Source organism: Esox lucius, chromosome 12, assembly GCF_011004845.1.
Source record: "Esox lucius isolate fEsoLuc1 chromosome 12, fEsoLuc1.pri, whole genome shotgun sequence".
Lineage (NCBI taxonomy): Eukaryota > Metazoa > Chordata > Actinopteri > Esociformes > Esocidae > Esox > Esox lucius.
In genome coordinates this window covers 16403573-16418168 of record NC_047580.1, presented here as the reverse complement: position 1 = coordinate 16418168, position 14596 = coordinate 16403573, and the positions used below count along the sequence as shown (strand labels likewise).

Sequence of the window (14596 nt, the reverse complement as noted above, 5' to 3'; positions counted from 1 at the left end):
TGTCGTTCCTTTGTCCTAATGCTGTATTCATACATTTTTGTTTTGATGATATCTATTTCACATTTTGCCAATGAGTTTCGATAAAGAAATAAAAAAACGTTCAATAGAACATGACAATGACGTTGATGATTATTATAAATTACGATTATATAGTTATGATGATCATTATTATAGATTATAGATACATTATGATTCAATCATAATAATAACAATATAATTTTTTTTAATAATTTTGATATTAACAATAATTATCATAATCCTCATATTGTATAGTGTCGAGCTGTTAACAAAATCTTCATGAAAAGTTAAATAAATATTAAATATGGGAACTAGTTACATTATGTACATTCCATTTCTGAATGTGGTGCATTGATTTGTCTTCATAGTGCTTCGGCTGGCTTTGGAAGTAGTTCCGGCGGTTTTTGCAAGCGAGCCCTGGGTTTTGCAGGAGTCGGGAGAGCCGGCGGGATCCCGTTGTTGGAGGAGCCAATGCAAATAACGGGGTGAAGAAGTCTCAAAATCAAGGTACGGAACTAACCACAGCACCAGTTAATGTGGCACGAGTAGTGCATGGGGCGTACAACTTCAGTGACTGTCCTAGAAGGTGAATAAGCTCCGTCCTCGGAGGAAATGTATTGCACTGGAACCGCTGTCCTCTGTCAAATTTGAACCGGTTCAGCATCCACTCGGGTAAGTAAGCTGAGGAAGTTCGGAATAAAGGCCGGGTGAAAATATCTCACATTGGCAAAGAAATACCGCCTAGCCTACTTGAGCTCCGGGTGCGTTGGGGACAGGCCTTGACAGGTTCTCTCTCCCTGTCATAATATGCAGCCAGGTTGTAGACAGCCCATGTTATACTCCGGCTTGAAATTCAACTTCCAAGTTTGTAATAATAGCTTATGTAACCTACTGTACCCCTTTCAGGGTGATACTCGGTTGATTAGGCAGTTCTATTTACCTTGCAAGTATGCAGAATTACAGTGGGTAGAACAAGTATTTGATAGACTGCCGATTTTTCAGGTTTTACTACTTACAAAGCATGCAGAGGTCTGTCATTTTTTATTATAGGTACACTTCAACTGTGAGAGAATGCACATTAATTACTTAAAAATCATACAATATGATTTTCTGGATTTTTGTTTTAGATTCCGCCACTCACAGTTAAAGAGTACCAATGATAGAAATTACAGACTTCTACATGCTTTGTAAGTGGGAAAACCTGCAAAATCGGCAGGGTATCAAATACTTGTTCTCCCCACTGTACGTTGAAACTGAATTTATCGAATCAAATGGCAAACATTCTGACAAGACTAGTATGCATGCATAGGCTTCTTTCTCTAGACAGTGATCACAGAGGACAGACATGTCAACGTAGGGAGTGTGCAGTATGTCGTGCCAAATAACTACCTAATGACACCCCTTCCTAGGATACTATAGCCTACATAAAATGAATGATGTGACGAAATATTTAGGAAAAGGTCATGATTAAAATAATAAGATTATTTTGCAAAACTTCTTGTCAGTTGCAAACACATTGGAAGCAAAACAAATAACGGATCTAATGGGAGGATCTTACCTGAATTTGCCCAATAAAAAAGTGGTTTCCTTATGCACTGGCCATCGACCAAACAGCAGGTTACGATCTAATTTACAGATGTCAACTTTTTCCACTTCACTTATTAGTCTCCTTTTTATTTTGCTAGTCATAAAAGTAGTTTCAGTCCACTGCAACTTCAATAAACAACATGCATCTGACTGTAATCTGTTGATGGGGGCATGTCAATAACAAAATATGCAGTGACAGAAACACTGCTGGTTTGACAGTGATGTCTGCTGCCAGTAACTTGATATGTGTGATTTGTGCACTATGGTTACATTAACATTTCTAAACAAAGAATGGAGAAAGCATGACACTCCATTCTTGATTGAATCAAGTGTATGTTAACATCCCAAGTAGGTTATTTAGTCAAAATGGTAATGATGAGTCAATCCGTTTGGACTAATTATTATTTTTTCGGCCACATTCATTTGTTTTTCATTAGCATATTTCATAAAACTAATTTGTGTTTGCAAACATTCTTACACAAAGGTGAACAAGGTGGCAGAACATGGGGAGTTCCCAAAGCATCAGCATTTTCATGTTGCTTGTGAGTGCATTTCACACAAATTTTGAATACAATTGTAAAGGCTTGTACGATGGCTGCTTATGATAATGTTTGTTTCTTTATTGCAAATTAACTGCTCTTGATTTAAAAACACTTCAGTTTCAAACAGTAAAATGGCCTTTGGCTAGCTTTTGGTACTGCCCTTCTCAATGACCCTTAGCATTCCATTTACTGCACTAAAAATAAGCATTTTTCAAAGATAACCAAATATAATCTTAGTGACTCTTCAAACAGTGATAAAAAACATAGTGAATATACATGAAAATGCTTTTTTGTTCAGAAATCCTAATTGCATTAACCCAGGGTATTTTTAATGGGCAGATGAGATGACAAGTCTTTCTTCCACCAGCATGCATGCACATCCATGCCTGCTGGTAGTGTGGCATATTGAAAAAAATAAGCTAGCTACAGACACATTGTCACTGCATTGAATATTTCCATTTGCCATTCATAAACAACATAGGCCGTTGTCCATGATTTTGCATCAGGACAATAAACGAAAGCTTATATTGTCCTGTGCTAGAAACCCATTTTGTTTCAACAACTTTATTAGTGAAAAACAATCCTAATGAATGACACTGGCATTGGAATCGAAATGTAGGCTACACCAGTTTTAAAGAGTGTAGACATTTCATAGGCATGTAATAACAGCATTACATCATGTTTTTATGGAGTTATGTCTAATGTTTGTACTCAAACAAATTGACAATTAAAAATTTTTGTCCAAATGTCTTGTTATTTTCATGCTTAAATTTGGTAAATAACATCCCCTATGGTTTTACTTATACCTTGGCTTTGGTGTTTTATTAGATTTTATGGTTACTTCCAATTTAACATTGATTTCTCACATAGTTAAACCAGGGAACCTTGGCTTTGTTGAAACTACTAAAATCAGTTGACCATTGAACCATTTTGGTTCAACAGTGCCATGTTTAATACCAGTGGCAAAGAATCACAGAATGTAGCAACTGTCAGAATATGACATGATGGCTTTCTAATCAATTCATTGTTATCCAATCAGCATTGGTCATGGGTGTGACTTTTTTTACACTGGCTCCCAGCCTACTAATTCTTTTGGCTGATTCATGATTTTCTTGTCAAAGCCCATCGTAGCAAATCTTCTGCAGTGACATCAGGAATTGGTGGTTCTTTGGACAAGCATTTGGTCTATGAGTTGTTAACAATGCTTATAGTTTTTGGAAAAAAAAAAGAAGCTATTCTTCATTTTCAGTTTTAGAGTCTGAGAAAATTTGGTTTGAAGTTAGAATGACTCCCATCACAACACAACACTAACTACTGACAGACTTAGAAAAGTATCCATAAAGATAGAAAACACACCTTCCTTGTTTGGATCAGTCCCTAATTTCTATCAAGATGAGAGCTGTATGAACAGATATTTCTCATTATTTGTGCAGAGTGTTTAGTGCAGTGTTAAATAGTGTTGATTGGAGATAATTTGGCTTTTTAATTGCAGACCAGCTGCCACACTCTCAACGCTGATTGCCATTGTAAAAATTCTCAATAGATCACTCATAGACCCTTAAATGCCTAATTTAAATACTATGCACATTCCATTAAATATGCAAAAATAAGGAGCCCTCAATGTTTTTTGTATTTTTATCGAAAAAAGTTTATTATAATTATCTGTGACCACAAATGTATTTTCAAGAAATTTGTGACCAAAATGTCAACCTACTTTCATTTAGTTCTTTTTTTTGTCTTTGCATATTTATGGATTATTTTTTACTATTAATTAATTATTGTTTCTTATTTACCTCATATAATGCCATCAATATGTTAGAGATTCAGAAGGAAATATGGTGACATCCCTGACTGGGGTTCAGACTTTGGTAAGACGTTTGAGAAAGCCCCTTTAGAAGAGTGATTCTTTATCTTCTGTTATCTCTGGGGTTGTTTTGAAAATTCCTCTCAGATGGCAAGATGGCTTCATTCCGACAGCAGTGAAGCAATTTGGGGGAAGAAATTGTGATTTGGCTTATGACCCCCTTGTGTATTGATGATGTAATCTTGTGTAATTAAAAAAAAATCCCCTAATATGTAACCTACAAACCGCACTCTGGGTTCAAAGTTACTTTACTACCTATTCGCAATGCATGTTATAAAATAAATATAAAAAACACTGGAGTTTCGACATAAGAATCATTCTTTTATATTTCTGAATATTTGCAAGGCAGGTACATTATTGTGAATTATATATTTAAATTACAGTTCTGAATTAGACAACATTGCTATGAAATTGTGTAATCTTCACTCCAACAATATAACGAAATGATCACATATGCAAACCAGTGTATTTATTTGGAATTCTACTTCTTTGTCCATGAAAGCATTACTAAATGTCCCCCCTTGTTAAAGTAATTATTTAAATGACCTGCACGCTATTAGATGAAGTAACTGACCCCTGCAGGTAAATGGACTTCAGAACAAGCTTAATGTGTTTTCAAGTCTCCCTTCTGCTTGGGCTGTTCTCAACATGTGCCCAACTCTTTTGAAGTTTCCAGAGTCCATTCATGCCTACTGTGCTAATCATTTATATATATATATATATATATATATATATATATATATATATATATATATTTATATATATATATATATACACATATATTATAGAACTATATATATTTCTGAATGATGCACCAATATACAGTGGGGAGAACAAGTATTTGATACACTGCCGATTTTGCAGGTTTTCCCACTTACAAAGCATGTAGAAGCCTGTCTACATGCTTTGTAAGTAGGTACGTAGGTACTCTTCAACTGTGAGTAACGGAATCTAAAAAAAGCATTTTATGATTTTTAAGTAATTAATTTGCATTTTATTGCATGACATAAGTATTTGATACATCAGAAAAGCAGAACTTAGTATTTGTAACAGAAACTTTTGTTTGCAATTACAGAGATCATACGTTTCCTGTAGTTCTTGACCAGGTTTGCACACACTACATCAGGGATTTTGGCCCACTCCTCCATACAGACCTTCTCCAGATCCTTCAGGTTTCGGGGCTGTCGCTGGGCAATACGGACTTTCAGCTCCCTCCAAAGATTTTCTATTGGATGGAGGTCTGGAGACTGGCCAGGCCACTCCAGGACCTTGAGATGCTTCTTACGGAGCCACTCCTTAGTTGCCCTGGCTGTGTGTTTCGGGTCGTTGTCATGCTGGAAGACCCAGCCACGACCTATCTTCAATGCTCTTACTGAGGGAAGGAGGTTGTTGGCCAAAATCTCACGATACATGGCCCCATCCATCCTCCCCTCAATACGGTGCAGTCGTCCTGTCCCTTTTGCAGAAAAGCATCCCCAAAGAATGATGTTTCCACCTCCATGCTTCACGGTTGGGATGGTGTTCTTGGGGTTGTACTCATCCTTCTTCTTCCTCCAAACACAGCGAGTGGAGTTTAGACCAAAAAGCTCTATTTTTGTCTCATCAGACCACATGACCTTCTCCCATTCCTCCTCTGGATCATCCAGATGGTCATTGGCAAACTTCAGACAGGCCTGGACATGCGCTGGCTTGAGCAGGGGGACATTGCGTGCGCTGCCGGATTTTAATCCATGACGCGTAGTGTGTTACTAATGGTTTTCTTTGAGACTGTGGTCCCAGCTCTCTTCAGGTCATTGACCAGGTCCTGCCGTGTAGTTCTGGGCTGATCCCTCACCTTCCTCATTATCATTGATGCCCCACAAGGTGAGATCTTGCATGGAGCCCCAGACTGAGGGAGATTGACCGTCATCTTGAACTTCTTCCATTTTCTAATAATTGCGCCAAGCTGCTTGCCTATTGTCCTGTAGCCCATCCCAGCCTTGTGCAGGTCTACAATTTTATCCCTGATGTCCTTACACAGCTCTCTGGTCTTGGCCATTGTGGAGAGGTTGCAGTCTTTTTGATTGAGTGTGTGGACAGGTGTCTTTTATAAAGGTAATGAGTTCAAACAGATGCTGTTAATACAGGTGGAGAACAGGAGGGCTTCTTAAACAAAAACTAACAGGTCTGTGAGAGCCGGAATTCTTACTGAATGGTAAGTGATCAAATACTTATGTCATGCAATAAAATGCAAATTAATTATTAAAAAATCATACAATGTGATTTTCTGGATTTATGTTTTAGATTCCGTCTCTCACAATTGAAGTGTACCTTTGATAAAAATTACAGACCTCTACATTCTTTTTAAGTAGGATAACCTGCAAAATCGGCAGTGTAACAAATACTTGTTCTCCCCACTGTATTGGACAGCAATCAATATCGCTTTAAATTTGTCCAATTATTGTGCTTTCGGCTGAATAGGCATCCAATTTGTTTTGTCATTTTGGCCGGAATGCGTAAGCGGAGCTGGTCAAGAAGAGCGAATGTCTGTTCCTGAGTGAGTGATTGAGTTACTGACCTACTAGCTACCCCTTGTAACGTAGTGGTTAGAGATGCGGATTACCAATCTGGAGGTTCCATGTTCGAGTTTTGCATTAGGTTTTGTTCAGGATACACAAAAACGTATCTGCCTACATAGCTGCATTATGGTAAGCCTACAATAAAATTGGTTGCGGTTATATTGTAACTATTTCTGGAGCATTTTCGAAGTACGCATCCAGGCATGCTTTTTGGGTCAAGACAGACAAAAACTTAACTGACTACAAACGTCAGTAGCTACGTTATAGTACACATCTGTGCATGCTTTTTGGGGTAATATAGGCTAGATCACAATTGCTTGGGCAGAGTAGGGGTTTCCACGATTCTCTCGTCTTTTCACTTGACAAAAAAGTCAGTAATCTTCACCTATAGTTATTGTATCAATGTCATTCACGAATGAAAGAAAAAACGCTATAATTCCATGAAATGAAATAGCTTTTGCAGTGTAAAGTTTATCTTCAGTCTCGCTAGCAATTGCTCAATTCTAATGACTATTCCAATTAGTAAGTAAATAGATACTAATAAGCCTATTACTGGCTAATAAGCTGCCAAAACGTCCAGTGGCAAAAGCCCTACAGCTCATATATGCTGTTTGTGGTCGAGGTAAACTTAATAAGAAACGTTAGTCAATTTAACACAATGCTTAATGGTGTCTAGCAAAATATTCAGTCTTGGGGTAATGTTGCGTGACAAAAGGATCTAATGTCAAGATGCTATACTGACACCAGGCAAGCGTGCAACTCCATGGCTTAAGACACAGTCTCTCGTGTTGGCGACCCAGGTTTAAATCCAGTGAGAGCAACAACATTTATCACTTCTAATCGTGGGCTGGCTGAACTAGGCTTACATGACTTAGATTTTGTGTCTTTTGTTATTAAAATACACAGAAAGATAACTTTTGAATGATTGAATTTGCATTTGTTGAAATTATAAGCATCATTAGAAGCAACATTTTTTATTTAATTTATACCAGGGTAAACAGTTGCAGAAATCAGTATCGACATACATTTTTGGCCAATATATTTTTTTTTTATCAATGCATCCCTTATATATGGGGGAGTTTACAAGTTTGAATAGAAAAGGTAAAGAGAGACAGGAAAAGAAGAGATGCTGTGCTAGAAGGATGTGGGTCAGGTTTGATGTAGTGTAGAGGTGAGCTATGAAAAAAGAACATATACCGGTCTGTCCAGCTTTACACATCAATTGTTCATCCATTCTCATCTCCTCCAACACTGTCTGGTTTGGGTCTGCATCTACCAGCTGCAGGGCTAAACAGCAACACATAATACATTCTGCGAAGAGCGTAATTGACTGCCAACTGCCCTCTATTAAGCTCCTACTTGACCCTGGGAAGTGTAGGAGAAGAAGTGTGCAGGAAAGCTCAATGACAACTTCTCCCACCTCGATCACACCCTCTTAAAAACATCTACCCTGTAAATGGAGGGAAGGCAGGCAATACAGGTTCTTTCTCTGTCAGGGGATGGATATAAAAAGATTTCAAAGTTTTTCTATCCCTTGGAACACAATTAATAAGTCCATTATTAAGAAGTTTGCATAATTAAGTCACATCTCCAAACTGGATGACCAGGGAAGGAGGACACTGATTAGAGAGATGAAAGCTTTGAAGGAGCTTCAGGTCTTAATGGCAAAAACTGGTCAATGTGTGGATGTGTCCGCAATATCACAAGCCCTCCAGAAAACTGGCCTCTATGGTGGCAAGGAAAAAAACACTCCTCAGTAAGGCAACATCTATATATATATATATATGTGTGTGTGTGTGTGTGTGTGTAGGTTAGGTCTTACTGAACGATTGGGGACCAAATGTCCCAATGAGTATAGTAAAACCAGAAAAAAAATAACCTCACACCAGTGACATGGATAGTGAGTTAGCGGTCAGCGCTGATAGCTTTTCAATTGGTTACATCTCTCACACTGACACCTTGAAAGGTCCCTGCTTTTGTGGGGCAACGGCGCTTTGCAGGTGGCAGTCAGAGCTAAACTATTACATTAAAAGCAGTCTTTGTGTGAAGTCACAAATGGTGAATGAATGCTGTAAAGAGGTAAATGGAAGAGGGGAACCCCCACAGCATGGGGGATCGAACAACTGTTATTGGCACACACTCTGATCCAGTGAATATTTGTCAAATTCTTTATGGTTTCTTTATTGTAAAATGTCCACAATCTAGTTGTGAAAAACATTGTCTTGCAAAAGTTTTCTGAGCCCTGACCAATAGTCTAATAAATACACCCTTGTTTCCAAAAAATGTGGGACATTGCATAAAATGTAAAGAAAAACCGAATGCAATGATGTGCAAATCATTTAAACCATGTATTCAATAGAAAATAGTACAAAGACAACATATCAGATGTTGAAACTGCAAAGAAATGTATTGTCTTGAAAAAATATATGCCCTCTTTGAATTTGATGCCAGCAGCACATTTAAAAAAAGACTGGAAAAGTTGTGTAATGCTGAAAAAACCTGGTGGAACATCGCATAGCTAATTAGGTTAATTGGCAACAGGTCAGTAACGTTTGGGTATAAAAAGAGCATCCCAGAGAGGATGAGTTTTTCAGAATTATAGATGGGGGGTTCACCACTCTGTGAAAGAATGTGCAGGTACATAGTGCAAACATTTTAGAATAATGTTTCTTACCGTAAAATTGCTAAGAATTTGGGGATCTCATCATCTATGGTACACAATATCATTAAATGATTCAGAGAATCCAGAGAAATCTCTGTACGCAATGGAAAAGGCCAAAAACCAATATTGGATAGCCATGCTCTTCAGGCCCTTTGCCTTAAAAACAGACACGATTCTGTAGTAGACATCACCGCATGGGCTCATGAACAATCAGGAGACCATTGTCTGTATACACAGTACATCGCTGTATCCACAAATGCAAGTTAAAACCATGCATACCATGCAAAGAAGAAACCATATATAAACAAGGTCCAGAAACGCTGACGCCTTCTCTGGGCCCTGAGCTCATTTAAGATGGACTGAGGCGAAGTGGGAAACTGTCATGGACTCCTCCAGGCTAAAGAAGAGAGGGACCATCCGGCTTGTTATCAACACACAATTCAAAAGCCTGCATCCATAATGGTATGGGGGTGCATTAACACAGATGGCATGGATGACTTGCACATCTGTGAAGGCACCATTGATGCTGAACAATATATAAAGGTTTTGGAGCAACATATGCTACCATCCAGATTACGTCTTTTTCAGGGAAGGCCTTGTTCATTTCAGCAAGACAGTGCCAAACCACATTTTGCACGTATTATAACAGCATGGCTCCATAGTAAAATAATCCAGGTGTTAAACTGGCCTCCTGCTGTCACCAGACCAGTCACCTATTGAAAACGTTTGGGGCATTATAAATGAAAAATACGACAAAGGGGACCCTGAACTATTGAACATCTGCAATCTTATATCAAGCAAGAATGGGAAAACATTTCACTTTCAAAACTACAGCACTTCCCAAACAGTCAACTCAGTTCCAAAACGCTTACGGAGTATTGTTAAAAGGAGAGGTTTCTCTGTTTCAACATTTGATATGTTGTCTGTATACTATTTTCTGTTAAATATAGGGATACATTATTTGCATATCATTGCATTCTGTTTTTATTTACATTTTATGCAGCGGCACAACTTTTTCAGAAACTTGGTTGTATTACTGGATTGCAAATAGTACATTTGACAAATGGTACATTCGACATTTTGTTCTGTTGGATTGTTTACATGTTTTTTAAACATTGAAAGCCGAAAAGGTGACTGGTTTTATCTTGTGAAATATTTGTAAGGCAAAATAATATGATTGCATAATTATACCCCACTGACAAAGAGAATATTACCTTAGCATTGGCCTCCTCCTTTGCAAAAACCCAATGTTGAAGGGTCATTTGTCAGGCTGTGAATCTTAAGGAAGTTTGAGATCAAATAAAATTACATATACCAGGTAAACGGTACAATATAATTTTCACAAGTTTGGATATCCCAGTGAGCACAGTTGGATTGTTATTCAGGAAGTGCAAGCTGCATCACGTTAACCAGACACTGCCAAGAAAAGGCTGCCCCTTGAAACTCAGGACTCAGACAAGAATAGTACATCTGAGAGAAGCCACAGAGAAGCCAACAATCACAATGGAGTTCAGTGACAGGAAGTGAAGTATTGGTACACCAGTCAAAAAGGAGGGTGGCAAGAAAGAAGTTAATACTCAGAAAGTACGATCTGAAAGCATATTTAGAGTTTGCCAGCAAGCATTAGAGTGGTCAGATGAGAATAAGTTGGAGATTCCCTTCTTCAGCAGTAGCTGGGCATCTGTTTGAAATTGAAGGAAGAAAAGATTAAGAAAAATACAGGGAAATACTGCAAAAGATACTGTTTCAGTCTGCCAAAAAAAATGAAGCTTGAGAGGAAAATTACCTTTCAGGAAGACAATGATCTAAAGCACAAGGCCAAAGTAACGTAAGATTGGATAAAGAACTAAAAGGTTAATGTCCTACAGTTGCCCAGGCACTGATCTCAATCCGATTGAAAATCTGTGGCATTATTAGAAAATTGTGCTTCACAACCGTCGTCCAACCAACCTGAACCACTGCCAAGAACAATAAAAAAATCACTCTCACACTGTGTGCAAATCTAGTGCAGACTTACACCAGAAGACGTAAAGCTGTAATTTCAGTGATAGATGGCCTTACCAATTTGAAATGTGTTAGGGTTGAATAATTATGCAAAATACATATTATTTCAGTTTTGTATTTTTTCTTATAAATATTTCAGTGTATCAAACCAATACAGTTACAAAGAATGATTTTGAGGTTTAGTGTTTTAAAATAAAAAACTGAACACATTTTCAGTGTTCCATTTGTAATTCAGAAATATGAGACATTTGGTCAATGGTCTGAGTTGTTTTGCAAGGAACTGGTATATGGTGAATTTGCTACTTAACATAACATAAACACATTTTTACCTCTATGTAGTGTGAAATACACACACAATTTCCAAAATCTAGGCAAATGTTGCTGTAAGTCAATTAGTCGATTCATAATCTTTACTCAATGACTTCTTTGCCCCACAGATTTCCATTACATACATAGGGAAAGATTATTTCTCATATATTATTAAGTGCCATAGTATCTTGTGTAGAACTGTTTTGGCAACACCTAACTGGTATTTGTAAACGTATAGCTGCCCAGATTTATTCAACTAGTGAGAGGAACACAGAAGCTCCACTTGTGAACTTTGATCAAAACCATGGCAGAGTATTGCATTGAAGTGGTTATGTTTATAATGACTCACAATTGTCAGCCTATTTGCATGTAAAAAAAATTAAGTATAAACAACCATCAAAAAGCTGTAATACTTCTAAAACATGTAAATTACTCCCCATTATAAAGTGCAACAAAACCAAAGTCGTTCCTTTTAGCTAATGCCTCTAGCTTTTGGGGTTGTTCTATTATTAATGCTATTCAGAAGCCAAACTTTTAGGTTGGTGCAGTTTGGTGCTTTAATCTATTTTTGCTTTAAATTAATGAATATTTAAAAAGAACTACTGGAAATGGGTGGATGTGGGAATGCGGTTGATTTCTCTGTGATGCAGTGCTTATAGCCTTTACTGTGTTTTGCCTGAGTTCATAAACTGCATCATCCCCTCTCCTGGGACCTCTCGTAGGAGGAGTATGCCAAAATTCAGAACTCCCATATTTAAAAAGACGCCTTTTTAACAAATTGTGATTGCTTTTTCCTGGTTCTCAAAGGTGAGTTGATGGGTTGCAACAAAAGGAGTGCTTGAGTCACTCATATTGTAATAAGTTCAATAAATGACTATAAAATCACACTTATCATGCTACCCAAAACCAAAGAATACATGCGTGTCCCTTACACATTGGTCTTGTAATAGAGTCTTATTGTTCACTGAGCCATTAAACATGTTTTTTAGGCCAAAGAATAGCCAGAATGGCTTTCTAAGAGGTGTTGAGTGTTCCAGCCTCAGTCCTGACATTGCTTGTTAATTGGAAAATCAGAGACAATCTTTCAATATTGCTGTCCATTATTCTATTGAACGATGAGCAAGAAATGGGCTTGGCGTCAGTATCTTATAATGTACATTTCTTCAGTGGTAAATCCTCTATTATCGAGGCGGGAAGTAAATACAGGTTGGATTCGTCTTTTTAACCCTTTTCTCCCTCTTTTCAATGCCCAGTATTTCCCAGCGTGAGTGTTCTCTGCTTGCCGACAGGCTCCTTTTGATACATTAATATACCCACAAAACACAGTCCTCTCCAGAAACCCCCTCAGCTTATCATATTCCAGGAGGGGTTTGTATTCAGTCATTACAAAGTGATACTTTGCTTTCTTCTGAAAATATTTGGATGCCTTCTTCTCACACTATACCGATTGCTTAATTCAGAGTGCCTATTAAAGTATAGAAGTTTAAAGCCTCTCTCAGTTTAAAAGCCTGGCAAGCAGTGGGGGGCAGTTAGTGACGCATTCATCAGAGTGAGTGCATCTCAGCTGTAAAAGTCAAGATGGCTGAATTCATTCAATGGCACACAGCCTCAAACTATTTTAAAGGATCAAAATTCCCAGTTATGAAAGTCTGGTACCCACTGAACAGGTTGTGCTACTTCGGAAGCCATTTTGTGGGATGACATCATGGTGGTTTTCCAGGTGGCGCAGCGGTCTAATGTCTAAGGGACTTTTTTGTTAGTACCAAGCTGACCAGGTTCATACTTTCACACTGAACCTAGCTGAATTGTGTTTTCAAATCGTTTTTATTTCTTTACTGTTGTAATACATGGCAGCACTGTTAATGAGCTATGGGCTCAGGGATTTCTCCCTGTATGAATAAAATAAAATAAAACTAAATGAATAGCTAAAGAGTAGCTGGGAAGCCCCATGGGCATTTGCTGTTTAGCCAGCATCTCCTGGAGCATGGGCCATTGTCAGCAGAGGTACTCGTTGTGCTCAAGTGACCAGAAAAACAGGCTAGAATGCTAACAACATTAGTTCTTGGGCATGATATGCTGTTTTAAAACACAAAAATAATTGTTTAATAGTTTGTATTAAATATTAAAACAGACTAATGTAAAAGTACACAACAAAAGCTTTTCAATACTATTTGTCAGTTAATGAAAGAATTGAATGTTTTTTTTCTTTCGTCTCATGTGTTGACATAAATCTAGCTAATTACATGTAATGAAGAAAATAACATTTTTGGACCTTAACAAAAACTTTCCTTATCCTCACTGTTCTTTTCTTGAAGACACCCCCTCCCGCTGATGTGCTTTAGACGGCTCTACACTTTATTTAATGTCACCAAAATTGGCCCTGTAATATTCAGTTGCACAATGAAGCAGTGAGCATCTAGATAATGAGGAATCATGTTAATCCTCTTGGATCACCTCCCTACTGCTATTCATTTTCAAATACACTTAGCTGTCAGGCACCCACAATGTATTTTAAATAATATTGTTTTCTCTGAGTTTATGTATTGCTTTCATAGCTGCAATGGATTATGGTTTGTTGTATTACACAATGTCATTGTTTGCCCCACCCTTAATGAGTACACTGGCAGACTTCTATCCAAAATATCAGGGTTCTTACTAATCTTACTGTTTTTGCCCGTAATTACCACGTGCCAAGTCACTCTACTGACAGACAACTTCAATAGATGGCAGTAGTACAAGCTCTGAACCGTGTGTATTTTAATCGAGCCTGTTCTATGGAAATCAGTGCTTCTGTTGGTAGCTAGTATAACTGTTTTTCTCCACTAAGTGCAATGAGGCTAGTCTCTGTAGGCTTGAAAGGAAAAAAATCAGCATTAACTGTGACGCCACACATGCTTTAGATACAACAGGCAGAGCGCTCCCAGGTACAGTACACTACATAAGTTTGGCCAGTCCCTGTGGGACTAGTTGACTGGGTGCTCAGCCATCTTTGGGTGTTCAGCCAACCTCTCTCCGTGAGTAGTGTCACAACCCTTTTCAGTTCTAGCGTATT

General features: G+C 37.9%; 1 protein-coding gene across 4 annotated transcripts in view; it reads left to right on the top strand.

Annotated features, from left to right (window-relative positions):
• The first annotated feature begins 426 nt into the window (after nt 1-426).
• The window catches only part of LOC105013785 (forkhead box protein J3-like), a 38959-nt gene continuing 24789 nt past the window's right edge, over nt 427-14596 (top strand). For 3 of the 4 annotated variants that reach the window (XM_020051942.2, XM_010875567.4, XM_020051941.2), the window contains exon 1: nt 427-525. The gene's annotated coding sequence lies outside the window, so the exon portion shown is untranslated. Of the gene's footprint in view, nt 691-14596 lie in introns of all 4 variants that reach the window. The other variant, XM_010875568.4, reaches the window with a different exon arrangement.